We start from the raw sequence: 19,802 nt of genomic DNA, 5'->3' as shown, positions 1-19,802 counted from the left end.
ATATGTTTCTTTGTTTTTTTGTTTTTTTGTTTTTTTTGCATATGTTGCTTTGTATGTTACTCTTCACTGTATACCAATTTAAGTTTGTAAATTGAAGTATGAACTAATGCTAGTAAGATAAATGTAATATAAAAACAAATCTGGAGTTCATTATTTCCCATAGCTTCAAATGTATCATAGAATACTCTTGAACCAGAGAGTAGCAAACACCTTTGATTAGCTGGAAGAGCTCTAGTCAAGTTCCTGTCCCTGAATTTACAGGAAATCCCTCAGACCTTCATTTTGTTTTATTTATGACTTTTTATTTCACAATCCTAACAGATTTAATGTTTAACTCATTCCACAGCTTGAAAATACGTTCATTTCAGTTTTCCCCCAACAGATAATCTCAATATTTTAGCATTTTAAAAAAGGGCCTTTCTCGTCTGGTCACAACCTTTGTCTGTGGCCTTACTCTTCACAGTTTCTTCTATATACTCTTCTCTCTGGCAATCCACGTGTTCTGAGCATAATATCTTCTTCTTGACCTTCCTGCTCCCTCTCTGCCTGTAGTGTCCTTCTTGACTCATCTTTCAAGGTCTACATCACATCAAACAATCTCAGATATCTACAGGGAGAGGGAAACAATGTAAATGAGAGGAGTGTGCTGGTGGATGCATATTAAACACATAGAAATAACACTTGCAACAAGAGATATGTTCTATCCCTCTTTTTAATATTTCTTCTATTCTTGGTTATTCTTTTAGACAAAAGAATTTTGATAGAAACACAATAATCACTCCAGGTTCATAACTGCCATGCAGGATATGGCTACAGTACTGTCATACCTTCTATTTCCTTTTTACATTTTTTCAGGAGCAGTGAGAAATCCATAATTTAATATGAGGCATCCCATTTTAAAACCAAGGTGTATGAATTTACTTATTTGCTCATTTAATTATTTCAAAGGAAAAAGAGAACATTCTTCATGCCATGTTAAATACATCTGCAGTCCGGAGGCAGACTGCTGATTGCTAGTTTGCAAGCTTATGTCAAAATAACTTCCTTTTTGGAGTCTTTCCTAGATGCCCAAACTAGCTTCTTCCCCTCACTCCAGGAATGGCAGGCTGACCTTCAAAATAACATTTGGTATACTATTCTACACCTGTGCTCTATATGTAAGTCTTTACCAGGACTGTGATATTTGAGGTCTGAGTCTCCACATTTTGATTGAATTCCCAGCATAGCACTTGTAGTTCATCTCATAGATGATACCTTGTAAATGCCTGATGTAGTAATGCATCTCGAATGAATAAATGAGTCTAATAAAAACATGTAGTTGATGTGGAAAGGATATGGTCTAGTTAAAGGACAAATAGGCTTTGGTCTAGCCCCAAAATACTTGGAGGAGAAATTTCCTGAATGGACTTCTTGGACAGAAGCATTGGATAGTAGCCCAAGAATCATGCATTTCGCATGTATGTGTTGAAAAACCATGATTCATCATGCACTCTTCTTTTCACTGGAAATTCAGAGAACAACAGAAAAAAAAATTCAGTGAGAAGGGACAGATAAATAAAAGTGAAAAATAAAGCAAGTCATGTTTTTAAGTGTTATCCTGTGTTTTGCAGGGAAAGGAAATGAAGGGATGGAGGGATATGTTAGTGAGAATCTGATGAATGGAGTTGTGTACAGATTTAAGTAGGCTAATCAGATTTAGTCTCTGTGAAAAGGGGAACATTTGAGTGAAAACCTGAAAGAAATGAGAGCCATGAAAGTGGATATCTGGGGGAACAGTGATCCAGCAGATGGAATACTGAGTTCAAATTCTGAGGCAAGAGTCTACCTATTCAAAGAATAGCAAGGTAGCTGGGGTGGGAGCAGGGGGAAGAGAAGGCAATATGGAGGAAGTGATATTAGACACATAACGGCAATAGAAGAATGAAGATCTCTTAGAACATTATAAGCATTTTGTGATAACTTTAACTCCAAGGTAGATGGAAGAAGAGAAGAGCTACATGATCTGACATGCTTTTTGTTTTTGTATTTGTTTTTGTTTTCTGACATTTTTTTTTCTGACATGTTTGGGCTTTTTCTAGTGGTTCTATTGGATTTGACTGAATAGGAACAAGAGAGGAGGATGGTCACTTAGACTTTGAGGTAATGCAGGCAAACAAAGTTTGCACCAGTGCTATGGTCACAGAGGTAAAGAGGCTAATAGACAACTTGGTTGTCAACCTTCTTATGTTATTCACATAAGACAAATCTTGTTGTTGAGTAATTGGGTCACAACATGACCTACCAGCTCAGTCCAAGTATATCTTCTCTGGATCCTTCTAATTTCAGTACAACCAAAATGAAAATGAAATCGCTTAATTACTGTTTATTCCCCCAACATTTCAGCACAATGTCTAGGACATATATATTGGATGGATGGATGGATGGATGGATGGATGCATAATCTGATTGACTTAGAAATTAAGCATTACTCATCTTGCTATTTCTCACCATTCAGTGCAATTTGTATTCTTGGAGGCATGAATGAGAACAATCGCAAGTGCTGATTGTTGCAAATGTGCTGCTGTAAAGCTGGGCTACAAAGACAGCCATTTTGTCCTGTCTGGTGATAAATAGGCATAGTTTGAGTAATGGCAATTAGAGCCAGAATTCAACTGGTGAGTCACAGCTAACACCACTTGAGTGAACTGATGGATTGTAATCATGACTATTTCTCATTTGGAAGCCTGGGGACTTAATGCTTTTGTTTGCCTGTGTTTTCTCCCTGGCACAGTCTGCGAGCCAGGGAATGAAAAGATTATTATCTTTAACCAACACCTCATATTATTTGCTTTTCATGAAGCTCTTCACATTTTCATATCAAGAAAGCTGAAAATGATTTATATATACCTAAAAGTAACTCACCGACAATTTTGCAATGTTGTCTTTAAAAAAATAACATGCAGACCTTTTCTAAAAAGTAGTCTTGTAATAACTTCATAAAGCAAGAATGTACTAGTTCTTTCTCTTCCAAAATTAAACTGAAGCCAGTGTCTCTATCTTGATGAAAATGATTTTATATACACTCAGATAAAATGTTTTCTTAAGGGGCTAAAACGAGATTCTATCATAAATCTTGAAACTTTATAAATTTTGTCAATACTGGACCACCCAATTGAAGAACAATGTCTTTTTTTTAGGCGTTCCTTATAAATGTTATCTCTTCATTTTCCTATAAACAGTGGTGTGTTTTGCTGTCAAGCAACTTAAATGTATATTTTTTTATAGGTCTTGGGGTCATTATTAAAATTAGGATGATAAACAGCAAAGGTAGTCAATGTGGATAAACCTTAGAAGAAACCTTAGGAACAAAGGGAGAAGAAAATAATGTGCATCTGCTGATAGGAAAGATACTGCTGAATACTGATTAGGAAAGTGGTCTGGGAGTTGTTGGAGAAAACCTCTAAAGCATGCAGCTTAATGTACAGCTGCATTGAAAGGGCAAGGAGAATGCTAGATCATATGGCTGGGGAAAGACAATATAAATCAGATTTGGCATCATTAGTCTAAACTCAAGTGCTAATGTCATCTAAAGAATTGTTCCCTACTTTGCTCCTGGTCAAGAGAGGTGCAAAACAATGCATTTGCTACTGAAATGGTGTAGTAAAGAGGCAGCTACAGGAATGTAGTGGTCTGAGGTTGGCAAGTCAGGGGGGAAAAAAAAGATTCACAGCCCTGCTGGTAACTGCAAACTAAGATGGGTGTTGCTGCCCTTTCTCTACAGATGGGCCATTGGGAGTTAAATAAACAAGAGATATCATGGAGTTCATATTAAACTAAACCCGAAGCCACTTAAGCCAGACTCAACCCCCAAACCCTCAGATTTCTACCCTTTCCAGTTTATCCAATCTTTCTCCAGAGGATACTTTGCTGCCTCCCTTGACGAGTAGTTCTCTTTGTTCAGTTTTCTTTCTTTCTTTCTTCTTTGATTTATTTACCTCTTCTCTTATTGGTTTGTTATGAGAACTAAGATAATAAGTATTTTAAAAACTAACACAATTCAAAAAAAAAAAAAAAAACTAACACAATTCCAGGTACGTATTAAATGCCCATTATTCAAACCACTACCCATTCTTACCTTTTCTTTTTTTTTTTTTTTAATTTTTATTTATTTATGATAGTCACAGAGAGAGAGAGAGAGGCAGAGACATAGGCAGAGGGAGAAGCAGGCTCCATGCACCGGGAGCCTGATGTGGGATTCGATCCTGGGTCTCCAGGATCGCGCCCTGGGCCAAAGGCAGGCGCCAAACCGCTGCGCCACCCAGGGATCCCTCTTACCTTTTCTTTATCTCATTTCAGTCCCTTTAACTCTGGCCATCCCTCCAGTGTATTGTAGTACAGAAACAAAATATCAGAGCTGAAAGCCTCTACTGATAATGTGTACATCTGTACATCTGTAAGATGTAAAAACTGAGTCTCAGGGAAAACATAATGAGCCCAAAATCTCACAGTTGGTGTTTCTATGAGGACTTCTCTCCCATTTTCCATAATGGGCCAACTTGAATCCTTAGTTTAGGTTTGGTGCACAGGAGATAAAGACACTAGGTTCTCTCAAATCTGTTTTTGAAGTGTTTTTTCCTATGCATCATGCCATCATGCTCTCCATCCCCATCCTGCCACCATATCAACATCATGATTAGATCATTGCAATATCTTCTTAGCTCATTTCTTGATTCTTCTCTCTCTGCAAATCTATCTTACTCACCATGGAAAGTCACACTTACAGAGCCATGCCACTTCTGTTGCTCCAATCCTTCATGAGTGCCCACTCGACATTCACATAAATCAGACTCCTTTGCATCATTCTGAATACTTATCATCAATGACTACTTCTCTTCCTGTTACCCTTCTTCTCCAACACATCCCTCAATGCTAGATATCTCACTGTTCTCAGTGTATAATAAATAAGCTACAATTGTGCCCATTTATATGCATGTGCTTAAGTGTTTCTGCCACTAGATTATGTTATATTTATTATAGTATAGTACATCACACTATGTTATATATATATATTATTATATATTATATTTCTTCCTTATCTTTTTTACATATTCATCCTCAATCCAAGGTAATATGGAATTGAGAAACTGAAGGAAAGTTCCAGAAAACCCCAGGAAGTTATGTATTTATAGATACAAGCATGTATGTACTTGTAAACAAGCACATTAGCATTTTTTCTCTAAACTATTATTCCAAAAGTAATATCCTTAAACATTTTGTAAGTAAAAACTTCATGTGAGGGTAAGTTCAAAACAAAACAAAAATCAAAGGAATTCTTATCTCTGAAATTTCCCTACTTGCAGGATCAGTTCTTTGTTATTAAAAAAATGGATTTATCTAACTTGATAAATAAGAGTTGGCTGTTACTAATACCTGATATCCTCTCTGTGCTTGCAAATTGATTTTTTAATGACTTGGTGCAAAATTTCTTTGAAGCTTTCTGGTAACATTAACGTTTTCACCTTTGCAAATTTGAGTTGATGATGCCAGAAAATGCTGCAGACAACAGGACACAGAGTAAAAAATACAGTCCTTGGACTGTTTGTCTTACTCATATAGAGCCTGAACTATCAACAGGTCACCCAAGATCTCCCTTTCTGGGGTCTGTGGCCCATAAGCTCTTCTTAGTGTCTTCCTAGTGTGTTTATAGTTTTCAGATATTGTGCAAAATATCACCGTGCTAGATAGAGTCCTAGAGGATGCATTCGATATCAATGTACCTAACACATGTAGGCAAATTTAAAGTGATCTTTAAAATATTGATAATATTGGCAAGGAGGATGGCTACAAGGTGAGACATGCCATGAGGCCTCAGGTGCCTCCACTGCCAACTGTGAGCAAGCAGTTGGTGTGGGGGGCAGCCTGGTGCAGTACTCTGACTGCAGTTGTGTCGTGTTGTTATGATTCTGTCTTCTACCAACCTGGTTACTGGAATCCCCAGTAGTAAAGTAAAATTTTCAAGGCTTTCCAGCACAGATGATGACTACATTGACCTTGAGTTTAAGAAAAACATTCATGGGGTCACATATGAGGTATAGTACTATTTTTGATTGACGTCTTTCTCATCATAGGCTGCCTCCTGCTAGCTGGCTATCTCAAAAAAGGGTGGTGGGCGGTAGGGGCAGACCAGGGTCCTTCAGTCCTGATCACTGGCATCCTGGTGTTCCTGCCAGAATTGTACCACCTGCATATCTCCTACTATGCATCCAAAGGCTACTGGGGTTACTCCTACCAATGACATTCCAGATTTTGATGACTAGTTCCCACCCTCAAGCCTGAGGAGATGAGTCACAGATTGGACTGAGCCCAGCTTTAAGATATTGAGAAGAAACTGTGACTAAGAGCTAAAGATTTCTGCCATTTGCAGATGTTAAACAAAAAATGGCCAGATTTTATGAGTCTAACCCCAAGATGTCAACTGAGCTTACAATCACAAATTAACTAATCAGGACATGCTCTATTTTTCATCTCCTTGCCCTGGCAAAAGCTGACAAGCTTTTCCACGTGCATATGTATCTTGGAAGAGTAGCGGTGTTAATGGTATGGGAAAGCCAGAGGTTATTCTGTAGCAGAAAGTATTAATACTACCACCCTTTTCATAGTTGAGCATTTTTTAAGTAATCCTCATTATCAGTGTGTTCTGGTGGCAAATGGAAGAATTCAGTATGCCAAATTTCATGTTACTGATAATTTGTTTTGAAGACATCTAAGTGTTTTACCCCTACACTCATCTCTAATTTTGTATTCTAGTAGAAGGACTTGGCAAAATCATATATGTGAGGGTGCATCTGTAACATTTCTTACCTGCTTTCTTATTAACAGCAGCCAGGACTTTATTTAAACCCCAGAGCAAATTGCCAAAAGGTAAACACTTTCTCCATTCACCAGTCATTGGTCAGCTTTGATTTGTTCCACCAGCAAATTGGCCAGCATATAATTTGGGTCATTCTGGTCTTTGTAGATTGAGATGTGCTATATAGCATGCTTTAAGTACTGGACTTTGGGCTGTTTCCTAAGGAACAAAAAATGTAGATAAGTGATAAGTGGTAATTATTTAGAGATTATAAACCCACTATTAGCACCTTGTATTTGATGTCCTTCTAGGGAAGATTGCAAGACCTGTCCTTGATCTCTACAGGATTAGGCTGCCTTAGTTTGATTTTGTTTTGTAGCTTGCAAAAAGTGACATATTCAAAAGAAATTAAAATTCTAAAATCTAAAAAATAAAATAAAATATTGATCATATTAAAGTTATTATTGGGGCACCTGGGTAGCTCAGTTGGTTAAGTGTCCGACTCTTGATCTCAGCTCAGGTCTTGATCTCAGCGTCGTGAATTCAAGCCCCACATTGGCTTCACACTGGGCATAGAGCCTACTTTAAAAAAATTAAAAATACAAATAAATAATAAAAAATAAATTCACGACTGACTTCTTCCTATGCAAAGACAGAGACAGTTTCACTTCACCTGAAAATAAAATTTAAAGGTATAATTTTTTAAACTTGTAAAATCCTCACGTGCTATAAAGTATACTCTGGGATAGTGTGCTAAAATAGCAGATCATTCTGCCTTTGAATGTGAACTACAACTTATTCTTGAAGTTCACTGCATGGGATACTCTCTTTCTAAGTTTTTTCTTGCCAAGTGACATGACCTTGAATTGTTCCCAGCTCCAACCTTGTAAAGAAAAAGGGACTAACTGATACCAAATGAACTCTGCAGTGATAAACTATTAGATACCTTTTGAAAATTCAAAGGATGGTTCTTAACATTTTACCTGACACTGAAGGAGGCATGCCACAATCTGCAAGTAGACCTTTTGGTCTTTAAACAGTAGCTATGAAATAATATATACATATCATTCCTACCAACTTAGCAAAATGTATTTTTATTTTGATATATGATGGTACTTTCTGGGCTTGTATTTCACACTGGACTGTAGCAATATCACTGGGATTTTATTGTGTGTTCATTAATGTTATTTATAACTAATGTTGGGATTATATTTTGAATTTATGGTAGAATATGACTGTACATTTTCTGGAATTGGAATTACAAATTACAAATTGGAATTACAAATGACAAATTTACAAGGCAATATTAAAGAATTATTTAAATATGTAAGATATAAAGAATCCTGATAGTTCATGGTGTATTTTTTTTTCTGAAGTAAATTAAGTAAATTCTATTGATGTCATATTTTATTCAGGAATTAAAGCCATCTGTGAGAGAGTATCATAGAGTCTGATGTCCTGGACTGAATCCAGGCTCAGTAATTTTATACTTATGTTACCTTACATGAGTTACATATTTTAACTCAGCTTCAGTTACTTCTTCTAGATAGTGTGCGAAATGTAAGTATCTGCCAGGTTGGTTAAATATGCTGCACATAATAGGTTCTCAATAAAATTGGCTACTATAATTGTTTTATTGTTATTGGTTTTTTTCTATTGCATGCAAACTCTCAACCTTGTTATTCTTCATTTGCACTTTGTTTCTACTCATTTGCTTATAATTCTGCATTTTTTACTTATTGGTTCCTAGTCTATTTGCTTATAACTCCTTAAATCTAGAGTAAAATTACATTCCTAAATTTTTATGCCTTTCTTGCAAGGTTTTACGTATAATACTCAATGATTTGTTGAATTCAAATTTAGCCATTGACATTTAGATGTGGATCATAACCTGATTCAATTGTCAACCTGTAAAGGACTGGTAGTTTTAGCACATTTTCCTCTTTCAAGAATATTACACATTTCCCTTGGTCATGAGGGTGAAATTTGAACTGGGCTGCCTTACATTTTTTTTTTTTTTTGGGCTGCCTTACATTTTGATTATGTTAGGAATTTAGGCAAATCAGGTCAATTAGAGATTTTCAAATTTTCTAATGGATTTTTCTAAGAAAATATTTTTCTTCCCTCATTTGTAAAATATGAAGAATAATACACCACTTCATAACATTCTTTTGATGAGGAATGAATATTAAAGAACTTAAAAATGTCTCAACATAAATTGTTTTCAGTAAATATAGCCGAATACCAGCTATTATTATTATTGTTATTACTATTGGTATCACCTTTTTCCAGGATTGCTAAGATGGTAGGTTATGCATCTGTAGCTTCAGAGACCATCTTGCTCATCACACAGGGAATGTCTAAACAAAAAAGCAAAAGCAAGCAAAGTAATTTCTTGGGGGTGAAGAAAGAGATAGTGGCCAAAGCTGACTACTTGAGTCCATTGATCCAACCATGCCAGAATGCCAAGATACTCTATTGGAATTCCAAAAAAATGAGCCAGTAAATTTCCTTTAAAAAAATTATGTGAGCTTTGTGTTTTCTCATTGTCATCAAAAGGATATTAAATGATATTTCCACTAAACCCTGTAGGCATCAAATGAGTAATTTTCTGGCAAATTTGATTAATTTGAAAGACAAACTTGATATGCAAGACTGGATCTTCTCTCTTTCACACAAACGCACACACACAAGCATATATGCAAGATTTCTTTTGCCTGCAATATCCAGATAATCTCTTCAGTTAAATACTTGACTCTATCTGGATAACCATAATGAAGTAAGAATGGAAATGAGGCTGAGATAGATGAAAATTTAGGATCATTACCATTGTTCCACCTAATTAGGAGACAGAATGACCAATGAAGACCTGCAGCTACTATCATCATGACTTGATATTCTGGATGTTCACATTCAGTGTAAACAAAGAAAACAGAAGCTTAAAAAACAAAACAAAACATACCAAACCAAAACCAAAACAAAAAGCATATGGGACTTAGATAAAGAATTACAGGCCTTGGGGTGCTTGGCTGTCTCAGTCCGTAAAACATGGGACTCTTGATCTTGGGGTTATGGGATTGTGAGTTCAAACTCACACTTAAAAAAAAAAAAAAAAATTAAATCCTTAATATCCCTGGTCCTAGTCTAAGTATGAGGAAGTAACTGGTCTGAGGGCATAAAATGGTGATTTGTATCTTCTGCATATTGCATAACTTGGGTCATTAAACAATTGAAAAAAAAACAAAACCCTTCATTTTTACTTTAGTTACTTGGAAATTTCAAAATTAATTAAGCCAAGGTAAGCTATGTTCAGAAGTTTCCTAAGCCAACAATTTTCTTAATAACTTCTACATGAATGCTGCTATATTTTAATTTGCATTTATGTTGGATTTATGGCCACTCAAGGTGAAAACAGATGATTGACCATTAGGTAATTTTCACGTAAACAATACCCATATTTTTTATTAGCATTCATATACTTTACAGTTCTTTAGTTCAAAGCTAATTTTATGAGATAAAGGTCTTTAAACAGGAATATTTCTATTCTGCACCATTTCTCAATAATATTTTACTCATACATATTCATGTAATGCCAAAAATTTCTTTGCTAAACATTTCTCTATGTAATATTTGGATATAGTCTGTAATCTGCTCAATAATAATCTGCTACATTGTAATCTGTAATAGCTGATACTGTAGAAAAGCTAATACTTATCAATATACCAGCTGATTTTTCTCCAAAATTACAAAGAATTTAAGTCAGTATTACAAATTGACATATGAAGTAAATAAGGAGCTACTTTTTCCTAGTAAGTCTTATTGTGTGTGTGTGTGTGTGTATGCATGTGACTAGAATCATTTGGAAGGTGGTATGAAATATCACCTTGAATTAATTCTTTCACATATTCACAAATCAGCATGAAAAATGTTTCCAATTATTTGTGAAAAACCAGTCTGCATTTAGCTTGCGGATGCCAGGCTAGCATATTTCTGAAAACATGCAGGAGCTTTTGTTTTTCGTTGCTTTCTTCCACTGATTCCCCTCTGTCTCCTTTTTATGCTGTTGTTATTCATTTCTGCTTTTTTCCTCAGGTTGCTTCTCTCTCTTTTTCTCTCGCACTATATCATTTTCTCTTAAGACAGTTGGTGGCATTTGAAGACAGAATTTAACTATTAGCACAATCTTGCCTTTGCATGGCCACCTTTCCCCCAAGGAACTGGCTTTCCTTTGAAATTGGCTTTAGATCTGACAAGGCTTCGGCAGTTTCACATTACTGCTAGCCCAATAGAGAAAATGAAGCCAAGAAATTTGATCAGGTTATCCTAGGGCAAAAGAAAAGGTTGGTTTGGGGAAATGCTTAATTTCCATGATCCAGCAGGGATTTATAAACTGATTCTCCTGAGGAAATCAGAATCTGGTTTTCCATTTATCCAACCAGCTTTTCCGAATTACCAGCTCTAGGTGGTTTTAAAGATAAGGAATTGGAATGGATTCTGAATGTCGAATTCAATTCCTGATATGAGATTATCTTAAAACATGGGTCAGAGCAGCAAGCCCCCTCACCTCATTCTCCCCACCTCAACTACCACCACCAAACACTCTGTATCTTTCTGAGGTTTTTAGTAGATTTCCACTAGAAAAATCTTGGAAGTAACTTAAACACTTCAGAGTAAGAGACTATGTTAGCCAAAGTCAAGAAACAGACACTAGGTTAATTGAGAAAGGATTTTCAAAATGTTATTTTCTTTCTATCTTGTGTCTTTTATTTTTTCTTGTTTCATAAGGGGAATGGTGAACAACAGGCTGTTTCTTTAAGCAATAAGGAGAAAATAAATCTGCACCTTTCCTTACATCATTAAGCATAAGATGAACTATTATGCATAGACTCTTGGGGGTTGTTACTGTCTTTGAAAATGATCAACATTCACCACCATGATTTTTCTGTTCTGTGTTTTTTAATGTTATATATCTGATGAGTAATAGATTCAAGAGTAAATAATTTAATTTAGTAAAGGAATTAGATGTGTTACGCTGTGTCCATTGTCTTGCATTCTTATGACCTTTTAATACAAATTTGAGTTACATGTGGAAAATTGGAAGCAACATCTCTTTCTTCATTTGCACAGAACCAATTTAAATTTGTCATTCTCGTGTCCTCAATGCAGCAAAGGAGCTTGCCTTTTGCATTACTCAGGCTATAAAGGCAAATGTGGGGGTGTCGCATCAAATGCAGGTGAAGAGGAGGATGCTAATTAAGAACCATCATTCAATGTCATTTCTACATTAGATTAAGAAAAATCCATTAGAACACTCTATCTTATTTTTCTCGAGAGGTCATGATCCAAGCTACTAACCTCATCAAAACAAACAGCCATAATCACTCTTTATCCACTTCGCCACCATTCAAGCTAAATTTAGGTCTCATTTGCCTTTCACCAACATGTTTTCTAAATGCATTGCAAGCATTTCTTCATTCTGAAGAACTTACCACAACAGCCCCATACATCTTTGCCCAAATGCATTTTTGTCAAACTAAGACAGTTCATTGGAAATGTAAGGATTTTCTCTTTGGGCCCAGAGACTAATTTTCCTTCTATAGACTGCCTAGAATACACCTGAGGAAAAGAAGTTTTATGGATGGAGTCTTTAGCTCTTGTTAACTTGCTAAGAACACCATGGAAAAAGTGAGATTCAACTGTATTCATGCAGATATAATTTTGTTGTTTCAACTAAATCAATCTGGATAATCATTTCAATTTTTTTGTTGTTACTACATTGATCTTAAAATTAGTCTTTCACGAGAGGCATCCCCTTAAGCACAGGTCACCACCTCACTGTGTAATTTCCTACTGAACTCAGAAAATATATTACTAATTAATGATTCAGACTTAATAGTAATATTGATTTAGAAATGATGCTATTTCTAAGTAAAGTGAAGTTCAGAGTACAATTAACAGGATCATTTACAAAGGAAAACTGTTTGAATATTGTGTGCTAAAATTTGGTATGAATTATTTAGATGACTACCTCTGTTATTTACTTTACTTGGTGTAGATACAGTCTAAATCATGGCATTAAAATGAATGGCCAGGATTTTTAAATGAATAAATAAGTGTATAATGCTTCAGATACTTAGTTTAGATGACTTCAAGTTCCTAATTTCATATATATATAGTTTTTAATTTTATATTTATGTAACTATATATATAGACATATATACATACATATCTATATGTATATATAGAGATATATATAGTCAAACATGAATGGGTAATTTATATAATTGGTGGCTATAGTACTTTATTTAATTTGTTCACAGCAGAACAAATTTTGATAGTCATATGTGTCCAACATATCCTATGCAAGGGGAGAGAAATGATTAAGAGTGAAATATATATATATATATATATATATATATATATATATATATATATCTCGAGTGGAACTTATACAGACTTCAATATTGGATAATTTTTCCTGTCTTTTTTTTCAGTAAATGGCTATTCATCATAATATGTGAGCATGATAGTCTTCTTGGATAAAGTCGTTAATAGTTACCATTTCTCCACTTGATTTGTGCATCATTTTGTGTAGTATATTATATACACATGCACCACACACTAGGTAGTCGACACGATGTGTGCTACAAAGAGGACTGAAACATGATTCTATCAATTGAAGATGAGCTGATGCTGACAACATGCAGAGACCAAGGTGAAACTGCATCATATACTGTCTGCTGGCGGCTGACAGAATTGATGTGCTTCTGTTTTGTGAAATGTCTTTGACTACATCCATGAAGTCCATAAGTGAAATGTTCACAAAGAGACAAGTTTCTATGCAAATATGCAGAGGTTATATACTGAATATTTAAAATCCCTAGAATCAGCAGACAGGCTCTGATTCAAGTGTGTCCTTTCTACTTTTTAGGTGTTGACTTTTGAGGAAGATATTCAATTCTTTAAGATTTTTTTTTCATCTGTAAATGAGGTATTTGTAGATATTAAGGATGAATTTGAATATTAAATGAGGTAGTATGTGTCATACATTTAACAGTACCTAACATAATAATCATTACAATAATGACAATACAAAATAGAATACAACTAGCATGAATGAAATCCAAGTTGCTGTGGAAGTTCAGGTGGGAATTTCCATGGAATACCTTGGGAGATCAGAAGCATTCTAGTGGAGAGCTAAAAGGTACCCTGACTGAAGATTGATCAATATGACAGCACAGGTGTTCCAGAAGCAGTGAGTGGAGAAATTAAATGCTGAGTGAGTGTTAGGAAAACCAGATGTGATTTGGGGGACTATGAGTGGAGAAATTAAATGCTGAGTGAGTGTTAGGAAAACCAGATGTGATTTGGGGGACTAAATGTGGTCAAATTTGAATGAAAGCAAGTATTAGGAAAGAAGACTACAAACATCAGTTTAAAACACAATCTTCTAGGCTCTTGAATGACAGGCCTAAAGCTATGATCTTTATTTTATAGATCAGTTGAAAGACTGTTGATTTTCAAAAAGTTGGTGGGATGGATTGGAGATGGAGAGAAGTACATACAGGAGGACAATTTAAAAGACAGTTACTAAAGCCTAGACTAAAAGCATGAGGTGACAGGCTAGGTGGTGATAGAAGTGGGGATGAAGAGACAGAAATGAAAGATAAGTCTGGAATAAACTTAATCAGACATGGCCAATAGGTGAGGCGATGCAAAGGAAAATATCAAGGGTGAAAGAAAGACTGGATGATTCTTGGTGCCAATTATGGGCTGAATTCATATTTTGAAACTTTAAACCCACTACCACAGAATGTGACTATATTTGGAGGTAGGACTTTTAAAGAGGTCATTAGGGGGATCCCTGGGTGGCTCAGCTGTTTAGGGCCTGCCTTCAGCCCAGGGCGTGATCCTGGAGTCTTGGGATTGAGTCCCACGTCGGGCTCCTTGCATGGAGTCTGCTTCTCCCTCTGCCTGTGCCTTTGCCTCTCTCTCTCATGAATAAATAAATAAAATCTTAAAAAAAAAAAAAAAAAAAAAAAGGAAAGAAACCAAACTCTCAACACATTAATTTGGGACTTCCCGCCTCCAGTACTGTGAGACAACAAATTTTTGTTGTTTAAGCCACCCAATCTGTTGTGTTTTGTTGTGGTAGCCTTAGCAAACTAATACAATGTCACTCACAGAAATAGAGAAAATAGAAGTAGAGCATATTTAGGTAAATGTAGATAATTACTATAAGCAGGGGCATCTCCATATGACTCATGCTTTACATATTAAAATATTTAATAACTATTTTCTTATGATACGAGTTATATTATAAAGGTTAAAACATAATGCTATCAATTTATTTTGGGAAGAAACTTATAGACTGAATTTGTTAGAGTAATTAATGCTGGCTAATACAACAAAACTTTCTTCTTCCAGTAGCTTCACAGAATAAAAATCTGTTCCTTGTTCACATAAAATCACTATAAATGTTCCAGGTTGTATTTCTCTTCTCTAAGAGTAAATCCAGAGAGTGTAGCCCCTTCCCTCTTATGGCACTATTTTCTCCTTTTCTTCCAGTCACATGGGTAGGAAGAGAGAAAACTTGAAAGATTGTGTTATGTCCATCCTTGGAAGCGGTATATATTTCTGACTCCAATATTCCATTGGCCAGAAGTCAGTTACAGGATTCCACCCAGATGCAAGGGATCCTGGGAAATGTGGTCTAGCTGTGTGCCAAGAAACAAGAGGAGAATAGAATATTAACACTTGTAGTCTTTGTGGACGGCTGACCAAACTTTTAGTTTGCAAACTTATGTATAATGGGGAGAGGGAAAGAATAGCTAATGTGATACACATTTCTATCAGGGTAATTCACAAGACCATCTGAATTTGGGAATTTACTCTTAACAATGTATATATTTGCTGGCAGCCTCAAAAACTCCAGGACCGGAGTTGAGGAACTTTTTCTGTATGAAGCCAGACAACAAATATTTCAGGCACTGAATACCATATAGTTTCTGTTGAAACTACACAAATCTGTCATTGTAGCTTTAAAGCAGGCACAGAAAACATGTAAATGAATATACATGATTATGTTCCAATAAAACTTTGTTTATAAAACAAGTAGCAGACCAGATTTGGCCTGCAGGCCATGGTTTGTGAACAATTCATACAGCAGATTAGGTAATCTGTCGTTTGCAAGAATTTCAGTCTTATGCTTAGCTAACTGTATATAGGAAGTGAGCCTAGCTGACTGCCCAGCAGTAACATAAAAACGGGCTTTTCTGTGCTCTAACTTGCCTATATTTTTTAAAGACTTTATTTATTTATTGGAGAGTGAGAATGAGAAAGATCACAGAGGGAGAAGCAGACTCTCCACTGAGCAGAGAGCCGGATGCAGGGCTCCATCGCAGGACCTAAGAACGTGACCTGAGCTGAAGGCAGATGCTTAACCAACTGAGCCATCCAGGTGCCCTAAGGGCTATTTTTTCTTGATTTCAGTATTCCTTCAGTCCCAAAGAATCTTATGTTCACCCTTATTTTCAGCTATCATCTCCATTTTGTCCATTTCTATTGGCCTATCTCCTTCACATTGTAAATGCCATCTGGGGGTATGGCTGTTGCTTCCAGTACATTTTTCAGATCTTCCAAATCGTATACTGAAGCATGTGTGAATCAGATGCAAATTCCAGTCCCTTATCTTTCGCTCTCTCGCCATATGCCTCAGCATTTCACTTTGTCTCCTAGAGGCCCAGTTTCTTCATACTTAAAGTTGGAATAATCACAGTATCAAACTCAGGATTTTTTTTGTGTTGTTTTTTTCCCCCTGTATAGATTAAATGAGTTAATCTATATAGACTACTAAATTCACTGTTTGGTACCTGGTAAAAGCTTGAAAATAGTTGATTAACATCTTAATTTCCTTCAATAATCCCATTCATAATACAATATGATTTCTAAAACTTTAATTCTCCCAAAATTCCACCAAAATCTAAAATTACTTTTTATTGAGGGGGGTTTCCTAAAGCCCTTTTATTTACTTGATATTGTAAAACATCATTTTCCTCCCATACTTTTCTGCTAAATGTTCATGGAATTGTACATTTCTGTTTGTCTCTTATTTTTTGACACTTTACTCTTCATATAATTTGAGAGTTTTCTTCTTCTGACTTCTAAAATATGATGGTAGATGTGGCTAATTCCTATTCCTTGTCTACCCACATTGATACCCTTGAGGATCCTTTCATAGCAGCAACTCTCCACAACCTCCAGAAAAACATAAAACAAAACTCTTTATTTCAATGCCTTAAAATCCCACATTTGCCACTTTGTGAACCTGTGATATTTTCATGAGCATATCATAGCATGTCCAAACCTATGACATGGTCTGGAATTTGACTCATGTTTCTTACTTACCACCATTGCTTTAGCTTTCTAGGCTTCAATTGTTTAAAAATTATTTATTTATTCAGGAGACACAGAGAGAGAGAGAGAGAGAGAGAGAGAGAGAGGCAGAGACACAGGCAGAGGGAGAAGCAGGCTCCTTGCAGGGAGCCCAACATGGGACTCAATCCTGCGTCTCCAGGATCAGGCCCTGGGCTCTAGGCTGCGCTAAACCACTGAGCCACCTGGGCTGCCCTAGGCTTCAAATTTTAAGTCACATTCTACTCTCCTGCTTCTTTTTCTGTCACATTTACTCAGTTCTCAAATCCTGGCCTTCTCTCAAAGTACCCTTTTTTCCCCCAACTTCTTTAGAAAAATCTCAGATCTTATCTCTGAATTCATTTGTGCCCTCAGTGTCTCTCCATTGCTTCTTCTATGTGTCTATCCATGTATTTATATAACAATCATTAAGGCTCTACTATGGTGCCAAGTAGTTTTTAGTCTTTGTTCTGAGGCACACACAAAATACCAGTCCCTTCCTAGCTTTTTAGAATACATGCTCTCATGGGGGACACTAGGACAATAATCATGGGTATATACTATGGAATCAAACTTCTGTTAAAATCTTGAATTCATCACTTCCTATAACTTTAGACAATTTAACTTAATCTTTCTATGACTCATTTTCTCATCTGCCAAATGTGGATTATAATAGTACATACTTGATAGAATCTTTGTGAGTATAAATTAAGTGGTGGTACATGCAAGCCTTAACATTGTGCAAAACATGTATAATGTTAGCCTTTATTATTGTCACTATCATTATTAATAAAAACTGAAAGCAAAATTGCTGCAACAAGGCTTCACATGTTTAGAGCCAAGATGAATCATCTAGAGTTACAGCAATTCAGAGAAATTGGAGTGAGTCATCTGGAGTTACAGTGATTCAGGGAAACTGGGCTTTTCCAGAGCCAGTCTATTGAATACCCTGATGCAAACACAAGCCTGGTGTTTGTGAGTGTTGATGGTAAGACTGAAAATGGTAGGTAATGTCCTCTAATAATAAACTAAGACACATGGACTTTCTCCCGTTCACTATGTGGAGACATTTTAGCTTTTTGAATGAGGAAATATGCAATATGATGGAATCAGTGTTTTATTAAATTAAATTAATTTATTTGAATCAGTGTTTTAAAACAACTTGAAGTCTTATAATGATTCCCTTATTCCTGTATCCATGTCTAACCTGCCCTCTATTAAGGCCAATTATATAATTTTTCCCATTTATATGTTGCATTGTCCCAAGTGGAATAAGGGTTCTTATTTTTAGTATATAATAAGTATTCAGCAAATACTTGATTGTTTATTGAAATATAACTTTTCTGATCAAAGCAAATGATTTAGGAATGTCTGGATCACTTCATTTTATGAGGATATATTCATGTTGTCACTTTATTCCATGGCAACATTCTGTACCATTAAATCAAGGCTAATTTAAAATGATGTGGTGCTTTGTCATAAGACAACAAGACTATAGATAATCAGCCAATTCATCTCCACTACTGTGAAACTAAAGTACAAAATCAATTGATTAAGATTCTGAGATAGTCTTCATAATGATTAAGAACTTGATTATTCTACTGGATTCCGCTTATATCTAAACATCACTACTGTGTTTTCCATTGTGAGAATAAATCATTTAATTTAAGTGAAAACATCTTATTTGGCTCTAATTTGGCGATTTTGTTGTTTTGATGAAATACTGTATTTATAAAGGCCAAGGAGATATTTAAAATCGTTTACCTCTCAGAATAAATATTTGTTTCATAACTTGGCTAGCTACTAAGCCAAGTCCACATTTATACTGGGCCTTAATGAAATGGTATTTGAAAGAATTGGACTGTAATTGTACCGATGCATGAGGAACAACAAATCAGCTTTAGGGGTTGTATTTTACTGGTATGAGTTGTATGTGCCAGTAATAGGAAAGATCACTTAATTTTTGAAAGTTTGGCATTGGCCTGGCAGATTGTTGAGGATCCCACCTGTGCTCTCCTCAGAGCAGGACGTTCTACTTCTATTCATTTTCTCAGTATCCTGCAAGCAGTACAGTTATCAGAGCTATGTTTGAGATGAAAGGGATCCCTATTATGGCTCATACTGAAAATCTCCACTGGATACCACTCTGGTAAGGATTAGGCTGTTATGAAGGCACTGAATCATTCCAACTTCAGATACAGAAAGGAAATATTGCTTCCTTATGGTATTCAGGAAGGTCTTTGCTATTTTCAACTTAACTGCTTTCATCATTGAGGACATTTAAAACATATTAAAGTTCCATTTATTCCAAATATTGGAAAATTAATTATACTGGTTCAGTGAGAGGTGTCATGTTTCATGTTTATCATATGCAGATTCTGTATGTATATACATATGTATATATATATGTATTGGATGATTCAGGTGACATCAAAGGCTATCCTCTTCTCTAAGAGAATTTAAGTGAACAATGGTATCATTAATACAATTTTGTCTGATTCTTCACTTGCAGCGCCCAAGAAATGCTTAAAGTCTGAGGTTCACAAAATTCATCTGGTTG

The 19,802-nt window shown here is 35.7% G+C and overlaps 1 long non-coding RNA gene and 1 pseudogene across 4 annotated transcripts in view; one reads left to right on the top strand and one right to left on the bottom strand.

The window, feature by feature from the left end:
• Positions 1–280: 280 nt before the first annotated feature.
• LOC144289699 (uncharacterized) overlaps positions 281–19,802 on the bottom strand; it is a 33,263-nt gene continuing 13,741 nt past the window's right edge. Inside the window, exons 2-5 of one of the 4 annotated variants that reach the window (XR_013357600.1) lie at positions 9,112–9,189; positions 7,303–7,411; positions 6,841–7,048; positions 281–607 (exon numbers count right to left, since the gene is read on the bottom strand). This is a non-coding gene — a long non-coding RNA (uncharacterized LOC144289699). The remainder of the gene's footprint in view (positions 608–6,840; positions 7,049–7,302; positions 7,412–9,111; positions 9,190–19,802) is intronic. The other 3 variants (XR_013357599.1, XR_013357598.1, XR_013357601.1) reach the window with 3 other exon arrangements.
• LOC144291195 (transmembrane protein 230 pseudogene) lies at positions 5,937–6,296 on the top strand (annotated as a pseudogene).

This window comes from Canis aureus, chromosome 19 (assembly GCF_053574225.1).
Source record: "Canis aureus isolate CA01 chromosome 19, VMU_Caureus_v.1.0, whole genome shotgun sequence".
Classification (NCBI taxonomy): Eukaryota; Metazoa; Chordata; class Mammalia; order Carnivora; family Canidae; genus Canis; species Canis aureus.
Note: the sequence above shows the minus strand (reverse complement) of the source record. Positions and strands in the feature narration are given on the sequence as shown.